The sequence below is a fragment of the Labeo rohita genome, chromosome 23 (assembly GCF_022985175.1).
Source record: "Labeo rohita strain BAU-BD-2019 chromosome 23, IGBB_LRoh.1.0, whole genome shotgun sequence".
NCBI lineage: Eukaryota > Metazoa > Chordata > Actinopteri > Cypriniformes > Cyprinidae > Labeo > Labeo rohita.
Genome location: NC_066891.1, coordinates 9,746,814 through 9,760,878, shown reverse-complemented (window position 1 = coordinate 9,760,878; position 14,065 = coordinate 9,746,814). Strand labels below are relative to the sequence as shown.

Below are 14,065 nucleotides of genomic sequence, written 5' to 3'. Positions count from 1 at the left end.
GAAATCATGAAGCACGTTTGTCCACTCACCTCCAATCCACAAGAAAGCTGAGGATGGTATCTAACGTTCAGTTAAAAGATGTCTCTGCGTTCAGCTCAGTTTTGACAGATAGATCCACAACCAAAAACGAACGCCGAAGCCTCAAAGGTAGCACCTTCAAAAAAATTCTCACAATTCCTCGAAGATTTCTTGCGCGCAAGACGATGAATGAACCGTCGCCGGGCGGCTTCAGGTAACTGATCTATGCAGCAAAATTCAACGCTTCATCTGTCGATGCCGGAGGATGGTCATTCACAAGCGCATACGCCAAGTGCACGGCACATTCCCCCAGTCCTCTGACACTGACAGCGGCTTGACATCACGCCTTTTCATCAGCAGCTCTCCGTTAGACCGTCATGCACACACGCTCATTGCTCTTCTGTGAAGGTTTTACGCGAGACTGGCACAGGCATCGAAGCCCAGCAGCGTTACAGTAGCAGCGCGTTTAAACCCAGCCCCCTGTGCTAGCACTCACTTACTGCCGGCTCTATTTGCATGTCGCATGTTTTAACCGTTTCATGCACTGAACGATGGTCATTTTACAAATGCACGACTTAGTTAGAGAAGTGCATTTGCATATTTAGGTTTTGAATAATTAAATGCATGTGCAATACTTCTCACCACATACTGTGCTCGCTACAGTGCAATACATGTTTGAAGAGACTGCATGCTTTAGGGTATTATGTAGACAATTTATTTAATCTAATCTTTAATCTATCTAGCTGCAACTTCACTGATGAGATTAATTATTTAAACATATCAAACAAGTTGCTCATAATAAACATTTGCATTTGTGTGCAATCACTTTCTGTACTGCCAAAAAAGTGCAAATATCAAAGAAGAGTTATGTGGCTCAGTTACTTAAAAACAACATTCCTAATAAAGCATGTTCCAAAACAACATGGATAAAGATCTTAGGATATTATGTTTTTGAAGTTCTTGTGATTAGCTTTGACCTTTCTGTGCAAATAATTAGCTTTTTGCAATGAATACAAGACTCCCTCACAATATGTAAAATCCATTTACAAGTAAATCTGTTTTTATTGTCCCTTATTTTACAACCAGCTGCAAGTGTGAGGGAAATGCTACTCTAGTAGTAATTTTGCTAGACAGTGCCATCTTTGGACAGAAGTATGCAATTACGCCATCTAAATCTAATCAACAAGGACCTTGTATCTCTTCAAACAGAGTATAATTTCATTATATTGGAACAATTATGGGCTCACAAAAATATTATTACCTTTCAAAATAATGAAAAAACAAACAACTGTGCTGAGTATTAAATAAACAATTATTAAAAAATATATGATTACAAAATATTGAGTTGCTTATTAAAATAACACATTAAATGTATTAAATCTTAATGACATTTAAAGTACACAGTCAGAATGTGCATTTTTCTTCTTAGAATGAAAAAGAGCTTAAGATTATATAAACTTACACACAACTTTATCCATCTCTGGGGGAAAAGTAATAATCTCTGATAGTAAATCCTTTTGCAGTTTTGCACAGAAAGCGAGAGAAAGAATATTGCTGTGCTTAATTTTACATGGACAAACTTGTTTAGTCACAACAATCATGCTTGTTCTGTATTTTGAGGATTATTTTTGTTAAAAAAAAATCATTTCTATGAAAACAACCGCATAGTCACAAATCACTGTTAGCTATTCTTTTCTAAGCTGATGCTCATTTCAGATACAGTGTGAATAAAGACAGCGTTTCATTCAGATGGAGGTAGGCGCCCTATAAGCCAAATTTTGCTTTATAATGATCAGCGCGGTTGCTTTCCATAAAGAAACCTGCATCTATATATAATCACAAGAGTTTTCCTTGAGCATTTCCTTCGAGAGGAATTTAAGGCTGAAACTCGTGTTTCATCTAATATGAAATATTTTCCAGCATCACTGAGCCATGTAAGCCCAACAAATGATATTTGGCTGTCAGAGAGGATTAGTGGACCATTAATAGTCTCTTTCTACAGTAAACGAGATATTGCATCATCAATTCCTTTTTACAGGCTACATCAATCTTTTCCTCATTCTTTTTGGGTTTATAGAGGCAAAAAATATTCTCAGATCTGACAGCAGGGAAAGTTGCTGGAGGTAATAGAATAACCACAGCGAGACGCTGCGGAATTTTGTCACATCTCCCAGCTGCACATCTGTCACCGAATCTTTTAAAGTGGCATTCTACAATCGATAGTTTGATCGGTTAGCTCAAACAGAAATGGATTACACATTGGCCTGTCTTCTACATCTTTGTACTTAAAAGGGGACATTGCGGGAGCACTTATTCCATGATCCATCAATAATTTAGAGTGGGAAAAGAACCGGTGGCAGCCATCAAAAGTATTGCAAAACTGCCAGCGGAGAAGAGCGCATCTACCAAGTATAGCCTACTAAAAGCTGTGTGTACTCTTACGAGAGGCAGGGTCAATATCTGGAGGGCGTCCATATTGAAGTTCCACTACACTAACTCTCAAATGCATCTTAGTCATCCACTGGTAATCAAATATAGGTTTTTTCAATACATTATTCGCTGTTCTGTTGAGAATAAGTAGTAAGTTTAAATAAAAGGGAGTTGGATTTGATTCCAATCCAGTTAGACTGAGCTGAACGCTCATCTGAACAAAATTCAAAAAGCATTGTTTTATCTGTATGCCATCAATGGTGCCAAAAAGTTCTGTAGAAACTTTACTATACAAGTCTTTTATTCATCAAAGCATTTATCTGCCAGGGCCATTGTTTAGTGGTTAGCGCACAGCATATCTCCCTCTGCATAATTATATGAATTCTCTCAACTATACTGTCTTAAAGACAAATAAATAAATAATTTCTAATTGTGTTTTTATTGGTCTGTAAACATATGCATGCACCAGCATCAGGCCAGATTCTCTCGCATTCCTGGGGCTGCAATTACTCCAGCTCAAGTCGACGAAAAGGAAACATTTGACTTTGGCCATTTGAAGTCAGCAGTGACAGATGTGCGTGAATGTAGACTGCAGCTGTGTACCGGAGAACACATGTCCCGCGTTAAAACCACTGCGCCGCTTGACTCAAGGTTGAGCTCAAGTGCCAGCCTTGGAACGAATGCTGTAATTGGTACAATCCATGAAACATTATCCCTGTCTGACCTTGGCCGTGGTCGTACAATCTGAGCCTAATTACTGATGATTGCTGGACTCCGAGGGGCAGTGAACGTGCCCAAACTGGGTCCAACTTCCAGATGGTGAAAAAGTGAAATGGATCTGAAATATTGCGAAAGACTCGCTTCAAACATGTCAATTATGTTTGCAAGAGATCATTAGGGTAATGACAAGTGGAAGTAGTTCAAAAAAGATCAATGCTTATTATTAATATCAGTCACTTCTCATTTCATGTGATATAAAATAACAAAAGCATTTATACATTTCCAGATTCCCACTTGGGGTCAGTAAGATTTTTTTTTTCCTGAAAGAAAATAATACTTTAATTTTAAAAATGAATGCACTAAACTGATCAAACTTGACAGTAAAGATAATTCAAATGTTACAAAGGATTGCTATTTCAAATAAATGCTTTTCAAATAAAAAACTTTGTATTCATTTTACAAGACAGGGAAAAAAAATTTTCTTAAGCACTAGAGCTGCGCAATTAATCGAATCGATTAATAGAAGATCACGATCTCAAATTATATACCCACCCACCATTTTATTTCTATATAACAACGATTCACCTAAAGTCATTCCAGAACATTCAAATCTGTTCACGCTAAAACAGAGAGAGCAGTTATCATGTTTAGGTATGAAACAAACAGACTTTTCAACCATTTTTAGTTCCGATATAAACACAGATGTCTATGGTAGCAATGACATACAGCAAATCATCTTTTGAAAGTAACTGGTGCATCAAATAACAATAATGACGAAAATAATAATAAAAACGAAAACAACTGCGAATTATCTCACAATTCTGATATTTTTCTCACAACTGCATGCAATATTGCATGATATAAACTCAAAGAGAAAATTTTGAGAAAAAAATCTCGCAGTTCTGAGAAAAACAACTAAATCACAGGATATAAACTTGCAATTCTAAGAAATAAAGATATAAATGTACAATTCTGATTTGGTGCTTAATAGAGCTGCACAATTCTGGATTTTTTTTTTAAGTAGACATTCAAGTAGGCCTGATTCTCCTATGATTCTAAACTCTCCCAATTCTGACTTTTTTTCTCAGAATTGCATGATATGATATAAACTCACAATTGCAAGAAAAAGTCAGAATTGTGAGATTAAAAACAATTTGGACTGTTTTTCTCGCAAATGCGAGTTTGTATCTTGCAATTCTGACAGTTTTTCTCGCAATTCTAAAAATTCATTAGGCCAGAACCCTTATTAACCCAGAATTGTGAGATATAAACTCACAATTCTGACAACATGTCTTTTTTTCCCCCTTTAACTTCTTAACTCAGAATTGCAATATCACAATTCTGAGGGGGAAAAAAAGTAAAAATTGAGAGATGTAAACTCACAATTGCAAGAAAAGAGTCAGAATTCTGAGATAAAAAGTCGCAATTACATTTTTAATTTTTTTTTATTCCATGGCAGAAACGGTCTTCCATAGTCATTGAATCATTCATTCAAGAGATTTGTTCAAAAATGATTAATTCAGTCTTTAAAAAAAAAGTATTTATTGTCATTGAATCATTTCTTCAAACAAAATTTGTAAAAAAAATCAGACAAATTAATTAAACGTTCCGAAGGATCACATTTCATAAAAATTAACTGTTTTTTCATAGAAAACAAAATTCTAATATTACACAATATTATTCTTTTTTACTATATTTTTGATCAAATAAATGCAACCTTGGTGAGATAAAATACTTATTTCAAAAACATAAGCAAAAAATCAAAAATATATTCAAGCTAAAATCATTTAAATGTATATTTTAATAGTACTACAATATGAAAATTGGGTAATTATCGATTAAATAATTTAAATTAAATTCCACAAATTCAATATCAATCAATAACCATAAATAAAAAAAAGGTTTAATATCAATATACAACCAATATGGTACAGAAATATTGTATCTGTTTAATATTATATTATATAATGTCAAGGAAAACAGCTTAAGGTTTAAAACATTTAAATATTTATGCTCCTTCTTCAAATTATATGCAACAAATTTACACAAAAGCTCCATTTCTCAGCTTCTCATTGTAGCTCTCTGTACTGATGGATGGTGTTTCTAGCTCTTGATATTGGTAAATGCTGCTCCTCTACAGCAGTGTCCACTGAACCCTCCTTCTATCCTCCCTCTCCTCTTTATCCTCTCAGGCCATATAATCCTATGCGGTGGATGTAAATCGATTGGCCCATAACTCACACACACCTCTGCCGTCAAAGGTCTCCATTAAACCCCTGGGATTCTGCCACATGTGTGTGAGTTTGTATATGTACGGGCACACGGCGTCACGCCAGCTGCCCGGCTCGACATGCTCAGCACCACACCGAACAGGCAAACAAAAGTGTGATTCATTGCTCAATCTGGTGACAGCTTTCCGCTGCCATGATGTGCCACCGCGTCTCGCCAGCCATCCGCCGAGGAGAAAGCTGACAGACAGCCCCCAAAAAGAGCCTCCCTCCACCTTAATGTTAGTCTGTGCAATGTATTTGCAATCCAAATGCAACCGCATTTACTTTGGGCCAAGGTGAAGGAACTAATTGCAGGAATTAGACGGTGTAAGGCGACTATTGTAATTTTTATCCGTCACAGAGGATGTGGCAAGACAAGAGCATGGGTTTGGGGGGGGGTTAAATTGCATTGTAATATAGAACGGTGCGATTCTACGCCATGCGCTGAGCCGATTTCGATTTGTCGGGTGATCAGCTCAGTGGGCGAGTCAGACGCAGGGGCGAGCAGGAAGCGTGCTGAGAGTAATGCAGGGCGATGGCCCGCTGCAAGACCGTTGCTCATCCTTTTGCGGATCAAAGTGCTCACATGCCGTAATTTTGTAGCGAGCTGAAAGGTTTCGAAGGCATTTGAGCTTTGACGCTCCATGGCGTCTCATCTCCCCCATTCTCTTGAGCCGTCTGAAAGCGTCACAAGGGCAAGCGTGACTCCGTCGGCTCAGCGGGAGACCCATTCCACCTCTCAGCTCAGCCGTGGCACTAAGCTCACACAACACACACCAGCCATAACAACAGCTGATTCATACACACACATAGAGGATGGAGCACTTTAGAACATTCCCTCAATCTGTGATTATGACTCTGCTACTGATGCGAAAAGTAGTGCTGAGTTTCAGGCCTCTTTTGGAGTAAACACGCACTCGGTTGAGATACTGAGCATTTTTACCCGCATGACATAACAGACGACTGCAACTCTCACAGGTTTAGGAAATTCTTACGACAAAATGTAGCAATAAACCATGAGACGATGTGCATTACAGAGAAGCTCAGTGCCCTAAAACTGTGGTAAAAAAATTACTGCACTGCCAATTTACTTGTTTTAATACAAAAGTGCCAACAGCACGGAGATGTTTAAATCACAGTGAAGTTAATATGAATTAACCATAAACTAATTTAAGCATCCACCAATATTGTTCAACATCCCAAATGGTTACATGATACATTAATATAGAATGTGGCATCAGTGTGTTTAAACAAAGCAGTAAGCCCCAAAAAGCTGCGGTTTAGCTGTTATAATTTCACTGTAAACCACAGCTCCACGGGCCTTTTATAAAACAGTTATTCCATATACATAGTAAGGTTTCACAAAATAAAACAGAGCAAATAAAGTGTAATGATATTAACATTAACATTATTCTTCCGCCAAACAATGTAGTTCCTCAGAAACAGCTGTGGTTGCAACAAAGTGGTTGGCAAGCAACACACAGAAGTAAACAAAGGTGTATGTTTGTAGTGTAGTTTACAACAGCTTTGAATGCAGCTCAACCAATCAGAATCAAGGACCGGAACTATCCATTTTATTATAGTAATTTTACACCAGTTTCAAACACAGCTTCTCTAGAACTGCTCTGAGAGTCACTTCATGAGAATTTTTCAGTTTCTTTCAAGAAAAACCTGTCATGTCTTATACAAAGAGAAACTTACAGGTCTTCACAGCAGCCCGTCAAAAAAAAAAGTTTGGTTTAACTTGAAGAAACTGTGACAGAAATATATGACCTGATGTAATGAAAGTACGACTAATAATAATAAAAATTATTATTATTATAACATTATTTTTAAGGAATGTTTACAAAAAAAAAAAATGTAAAAATTATTTAATTAATTATTTAAACAATAATAATACATTTAATTTTCAAATAAAATCATTAATTAGAAATGCTTTTGATTATTAAAATTTAATAAATCCATTAAAATGGAATCTAGAAAATTAACAGAAAAATACAGAATTTGGTAAAAATAATACTGAATTTAAGAAAAAAATAAACATTTTATAGGGCCTTAAAAATGTAATTTTTTTTCAACTTGTTGAAAAATAAATTGTGCAAGTTTCATGGTTTTGATTAATTAGACCTGCTTTTTGATTTTTTTTTTTATTTTACCATTAAAACAGAGTCTAGAAAAAAATAATGGAAAAAACTGAATTTGAGAAAAACTAAAACGTATTTCATAGCGCCCTACTTTTATTCAGAAAGGACATTAAATTGATTAAAAATGACAGTAAAGACAATTATAATGATACAATATTTCAAATAAATACTGTTTACTTTTGCGCTTTCTATTCATCAAAGAATCCTGTGAAAATAATGTGTCATGGTATCCACAAACAATAATCAGCACAACTGTTTTCAACTCTGACAATAAGAAATATTTCTTCAAATCAGCGTTTTACAGCATAAGAGATTTTTTTTTTTTTTTCAAAAACATTTTTTTTTAAATCTTACCAAAACTGAACTTGTGTTTGTATATCTGAAAAGGAATAGTTCACCTCAAAATCAAAAAATTCAATCATTTACTCACCTCATGTTGTTCCAAACCTATATGATGTCACTTCATTTGTGCATTCGTGCTCTCAGATATTTAAGCTTGGCTCATTAAGATTGTTTATCCAGGAACTGATGGCCTTCACTGACACTTATTTGAGATTTAAGAGCTTCCTTGACTTGATCCTTACACAAAGCTATTCTGAAGACACTAGTCATATAGACTACTTTTATAGTTACGGTTTCGTCATTTTTCCTTTAGTCACACTTAAAACATGCCTTTGTTGCACTGTGCACATTTCTAAGAAATAAAGACATGCAGGTTTGGAACGACATGAGAACAAATGACAAAAGTTTTCATTTTTGGGTGAAGCATCTCTTCATACATTAGGATTTTCTTTAATTCTGTATGTCATTGTGTCTGGGTGGTATTGGGTTTCTCCATTACACTGTCTCTTTTGACCGAGAAGGCAACTGGTGTACGCCAAGCCCTAACACATGCACGCACAGACTATGATCCGTGTGTGTGGCAAAGTGGCTGGAGCAGAACCTCTGCTCACTGAATGGATCGTCTTTGTGTAGCGACAGTTGTTTTTTTGTGGTAGCATGGATGCACGGACACACACAGGCCTGTCAGAGCAGTGACTGGCTGCAGAGCTGACATACATTTACTCCAAACCTCCCCACACAAACACAAGTGTTTATCCCCCACTAATGGCCCACTCAAAGAGGAAGCCTGTGGGTAGCTTCATCAACACTACACTAACAACTAGCTTTCTGTTAGTCTTGTCAGTCTGCACAGGTAGAGAAAAAGAATGGGTATTTGATGGGTCTTTCTAAACAATATCTAAAGACATCAGTTCATGTGATGTCAGTAGTTATTTACTTATTTGAACCAGAATCTACAGACAATGAACTATAAACTGGAGACTGACACGAAAGGGAAGAAATTGTTGAATAAAGCTGTTATTTTTATTCTGTTTTAAGTATTCTCATAGCTTCATAGCATTACGGTTGAACCACTGATGTCACATAGACTATTTTAACGATGTCCTTACTAACTTTCTGGGCCTTGAACATTTCAGTTGTCTATGCAGGGTCAAAAAGCTCTCAGATTTCATCAAAAATCTTAATTTGTGCTCCGAAGATGGACGGAAGTCTTATGGGTTTGGAATGACATGAGGGTGAGTAATGAACGACAAAATTTTGGTGGGAGTGGTGGGAGAAAAGTGGTGGGAGGAGATTGAACTTCTAAGAAAAGAAAGAACACCTTGAGCATTATTCAGAATTTCTTCTCCTGTCTAAATGAAAGAAAGTCACGTGTATTTGTAACAACATGATGGTGAGTAACAGCATGTCACAATTTTTCTGTCAACTCTTCCTTTAAATGGATATTTAGAATCAATCAACGTGTTCTGAAGAAACACTTACGTCTACCAAGTCAACATTCTGCAATTGTCAGGGGCCCGTCTGAACCATTCCACCTCCGCTTCATCATTTCAGAGCCTCTAACGTGTTTCCATGGCTAAATCATCTTTCTGTACCCATCTGATCAGGAATGAAAGACCCTCACGCTCGACAGAGAACAAACATTATGAAGCCGCTTCGATGTGATGCCCTCTGGGGACCTTCAGTTACTTCTTCAAAATGCAGTTCTCCGTCTCTGTTGTGTTCTCACAAATAGACAAACACAAGAGAGTCTGTAATTGCCAGCAGGGTGTGAGTTTGCGTGTGTACATCGTGATACATATCGCGCTGAAGTGTTTATTATTGTTTTTGCCCTTGCTTGAAGGCGTCTGACTGACAGGGGGCGGAGGGAACTCGCAGCAGCGCCGAGATCTCGCACATCCAGTGCGTGGGAGAGAGTGGCGGGCCTCGTCAGCAAGCAGTGCTAGCAGAAACAAGGACGGCAACGGAGAGACTGAATCACACAGATGGCCGAGCCTTCAACACAGCGCTGCCATCCGTATCACATAAACATCCACACTCCTACCAGAGAAGATCATGATGGAAAAAACAATTAAGCACACCACTTTCGCAGCAGAGTCATTTACACATTTCAGCATTTGCGATGACTAATTTTCGCAAAAGATTCCTAGGGTTCCAGACAAAAATGAAACATTTAGGAGTTAAATGACTTTTTTAGTTGACAAATTACAGAAGCGCTCAGAGGACTGTTCAGAAGTGCTATGGTTCATCAAGTACACAGCTTCTCACGTCAGCTTTTAACAAGGTGCTGTTATGTGCTGTGAAGAGACCTTTAAAAGGATATTCACCCAAAAATGAAAATTCTGTCATTAATTACTCATCCTTATGTTGTTTCAAACCTGTAAGACCTTCGTTCATTTTCATAGGACAAATTAAGATATTTTGGATAAAATCCAAGAGCTCTCTGACCTTGCATAGACAGCAACACAACTGACACATTCAAGGCCCAGAAATGTAGTAAGGACATTGTTAAAATTTTGTCCTGAGTTTGCCACGTTTTTTTTTTTTTTTTCATGCAAATTCATCTGTCAACTGACTCATGCAAAATGACTCTTTCGAACTGAGACAGTCAAAAAGATTCACCTTTTTAACTCAGTGTGAATGAGTAATTAAATCGTGAATAAACTCACAACACAAGTTCAAGTCAGTGTTGCCAAGTCTACAGTTTTTTGGGGTTTTTTAACACTGTTGCCGCTGTTTCTTTATCATGTCTGTTGGTTGTAGTGACCCCAATAACGTGATATTTAGCCCCTGGAATGCAAATTTTACCAGGGCAACCCCGTCAAAAAACATGTATTTTAACCCCTCGAAACGCGATTGGTAGGGTCCTATGAAATACGTTTTATTTTTTCCCAAATTCCGTTTTATTTTAGGGCTGTCAAACAATTAACTGCAATTAATCGCATACAAAAAAGTTTGAGTTTGCCTAATATATGTGTGTGTACTGTGTGTAATTATTATGCATATATAAATACAAACGCATTCATGTATATATTTAAGAAATATTTACAAGTGTATTTATTATAATTATATATAAATAAAAATATTTTGTACATAACATATTTCTCTTATATATATATACACATTAATTTGTGTGCATTTATATATACATAATAATTACACAGTACACACACATATATTAGGCCAACTCAAACTTTTATTTTGTATGCAATTAATCATGATTAATCGTTTGACAGCCCTAATTTGTTTTCCATTCCGTTTAATTTTTCTGGATTCCATTTTTTTTTTTTTTACATTTTTCTGGACTTTTTTTTTATTGGTTAAATTACATTTTATTAATCAAAAAGCATGTTTAATTAATTAAAAAAATATGAAACTTACAATTTAACATCAATTTATTAAAAGTTGAACAAATATTACATGTTCAGGGCCCTACGAAATGTTTCATTTTTTCTCACCTTCTGCTTTATTGTTACCAAATTCTGTTTAAGCATGTCTAATTATTTATTAAAGTTTATTTTTTACAATATTTTTACAATATGTAAATGTTTCTGGTTATCAAATGAAAGCATCTTTTATCTTTATCTTGATTAAAATGTCTCTTTTAATCAAATTAAACAAACTTTTGTTTGGCAAATAAAGAAATATTGTGTGATTATTCCTTAATAAAATAAAGTTCAAACAATATTAGTAATAATAGTAGTAGTAGTATTACAGTGGGTACGGAAAGTATTCAGACCCCCTTAAATTTTTCACTTTTTGTTATATAGCAGCCATTTGCTAAAATCATTTAAGTTCATTTTTTTCCCTCATTAATGTACACACAGCACCCCATATTGACAGAAAAACACAGAATTGTTGACATTTTTGCAGATTTATTAAAAAAGAAAAACTGAAATATCACATGGTCCTAAGTATTCAGACCCTTTGCTGTGACACTCATATATTTAACTCAGGTGCTGTCCATTTCTTCTGATCATCCTTGAGATGGTTCTACACCTTCATTTGAATCCAGCTGTGTTTGATTATACTGATCGGACTTGATTAGGAAAGCCACACACCTGTCTATATAAGACCTTACAGCTCACAGTGCATGTCAGAGCAAATGAGAATCATGAGGTCAAAGGAACTGCCTGAAGAGCTCAGAGACAGAATTGTGGCAAGGCACAGATCTGGCCAAGGTTACAAAAAAAATTTCTGCTCCACTTAAGGTTCCTAAGAGCACAGTGGCCTCCATAATCCTTAAATGGAAGATGTTTGGGACGACCAGAACCCTTCCTAGAGCTGGCCGTCCGGCCAAACTGAGCTATCGGGGGAGAAGAGCCTTGGTGAGAGAGGTAAAGAAGAACCCAAAGATCACTGTGGCTGAGCTCCAGAGATGCAATCGGGAGATGGGAGAAAGTTGTAGAAAGTCAACCATCACTGCAGCCCTCCACCAGTCGGGGCTTTATGGCAGAGTGGCCCGACAGAAGCCTCTCCTCAGTGCAAGACACATGAAAGCCCGCATGGAGTTTGCTAAAAAACACCTGAAGGACTCCAAGATGGTGAGAAATAAGATTCTCTGGTCTGATGAGACCAAGATAGAACTTTTTGGCCTTAATTCTAAGCGGTATGTGTGGAGAAAACCAGGCACTGCTCATCACCTGTCCAATACAGTCCCAGCAGTGAAGCATGGTGGTGGCAGCATCATGCTGTGGGGGTGTTTTTCAGCTGCAGGGGCAGGACGACTGGTTGCAATCGAGGGAAAGATGAATGCGGCCAAGTACAGGGATATCCTGGACGAAAACCTTCTCCAGAGTACTCAGGACCTCAGACTGGGCCGAAGGTTTACCTTTCAACAAGACAATGACCCTAAGCACACAGCTAAACGTTAAACAGAACTGGAGAGGATCTGCAAGGAGGAATGGCAGAGGATCCCCAAATCCAGGTGTGAAAAACTTGTTGCATCTTTCCCAAAAAGACCCATGGCTGTATTAGATCAAAAGGGTGCTTCTACTAAATACTGAGCAAAGGGTCTGAATAGTTAGGACCATGTGATATTTCAGTTTTCCTTTTTTAATAAATCTGCAAAAATGTCAACAATTCTGTGTTTTTCTGTCAATATGGGGTGGTGTGTGTACATTAATGAGGAAAAAAATGAACTTAAATGATTTTAGCAAATGGCTGCAACATAACAAAGAGTGAAAAATTTAAGGGGGTCTGAATACTTTTCGTACCCACTGTACATACATTCTACAAAACAATAGTATGTCTTCAAGTTGAACCTAACATTTATTTTGATGGGTTGCCATGAATACCTTTTGTGATATGACAATTGTTTTTCTCAAAAGAAATTTCAGAGCAGTTCTGGAAATGTTGTTCACACATTTATGTGCTCATTTGGCGAGACGGCAGACACTGAAATCACAGCAAGGTTCACGCACACTTTAGTCTGTGTAAAACCGAGCATCTGCACCATTCACACAAACAGAGACACACAGAACATGAATGATTCATATTTAAATAGTCTTTTTGCTTAATGTTTAGAGATACTAGCCCATATTGTCATTTGATTTAAGTGTAATGACCTAATTTTGATTAATTAATCCAAACTTTTACAAATTCTTTGACATTCTGCGTTATACAGTAAATTCCATTTTTATCGCCGGATTCCGTGATTCTGTCCGCATTTTCCACATTGCGGAAATCATAGGGCCCTAAATTGGGCTAGTATTGGGCTAGTTTTGAGTAGCAATTGGGCAGGTTTTGTTGTGAAAACCTGGCAACCCTGATTCAAGTTCACATTATTGTCAATAGCTAGCTTTCAATTAGGTGTCACATTTTTTTTGTTTGTTCGTTTTTGTCGCATTTGCAACCATTTTACTCAAAGTCTGGAGTGCTGCAATGGAGTAACATGTCTGTATATTCAAAGATATGATCTCTAAAGACAATAGATAAACGTGCCTCACCAAGTCTGATAAACACGCAACACAAGCGCTTGCAAAAATTACACGCACAATAAATCGGCCTCCATTTTAATAAGATGCTTATCAGAACGTGAGTCTCTGGGAAATGACTATGTGTTTGCCTGGCTCTCTCATTGTTGCGGATTTTGATAATGTATTTGATTTTAATTAGACGTATTTCCACACCCTGCTACGC

The 14,065-nt window shown here is 36.9% G+C and overlaps 1 protein-coding gene across 3 annotated transcripts in view; it reads right to left on the bottom strand.

The window, feature by feature from the left end:
* The window catches only part of plxna2 (plexin A2), a 269,674-nt gene that overhangs the window by 244,360 nt on the left and 11,249 nt on the right, over positions 1-14,065 (bottom strand). For 2 of the 3 annotated variants that reach the window (XM_051096152.1, XM_051096154.1), the window contains exon 1: positions 30-466. The exons of the other annotated variant lie outside the window; for it this stretch is intronic. The gene's annotated coding sequence lies outside the window, so the exon portion shown is untranslated. Of the gene's footprint in view, positions 1-29; positions 467-14,065 lie in introns of those variants that run through there. 3 annotated transcript variants of the gene reach the window in all.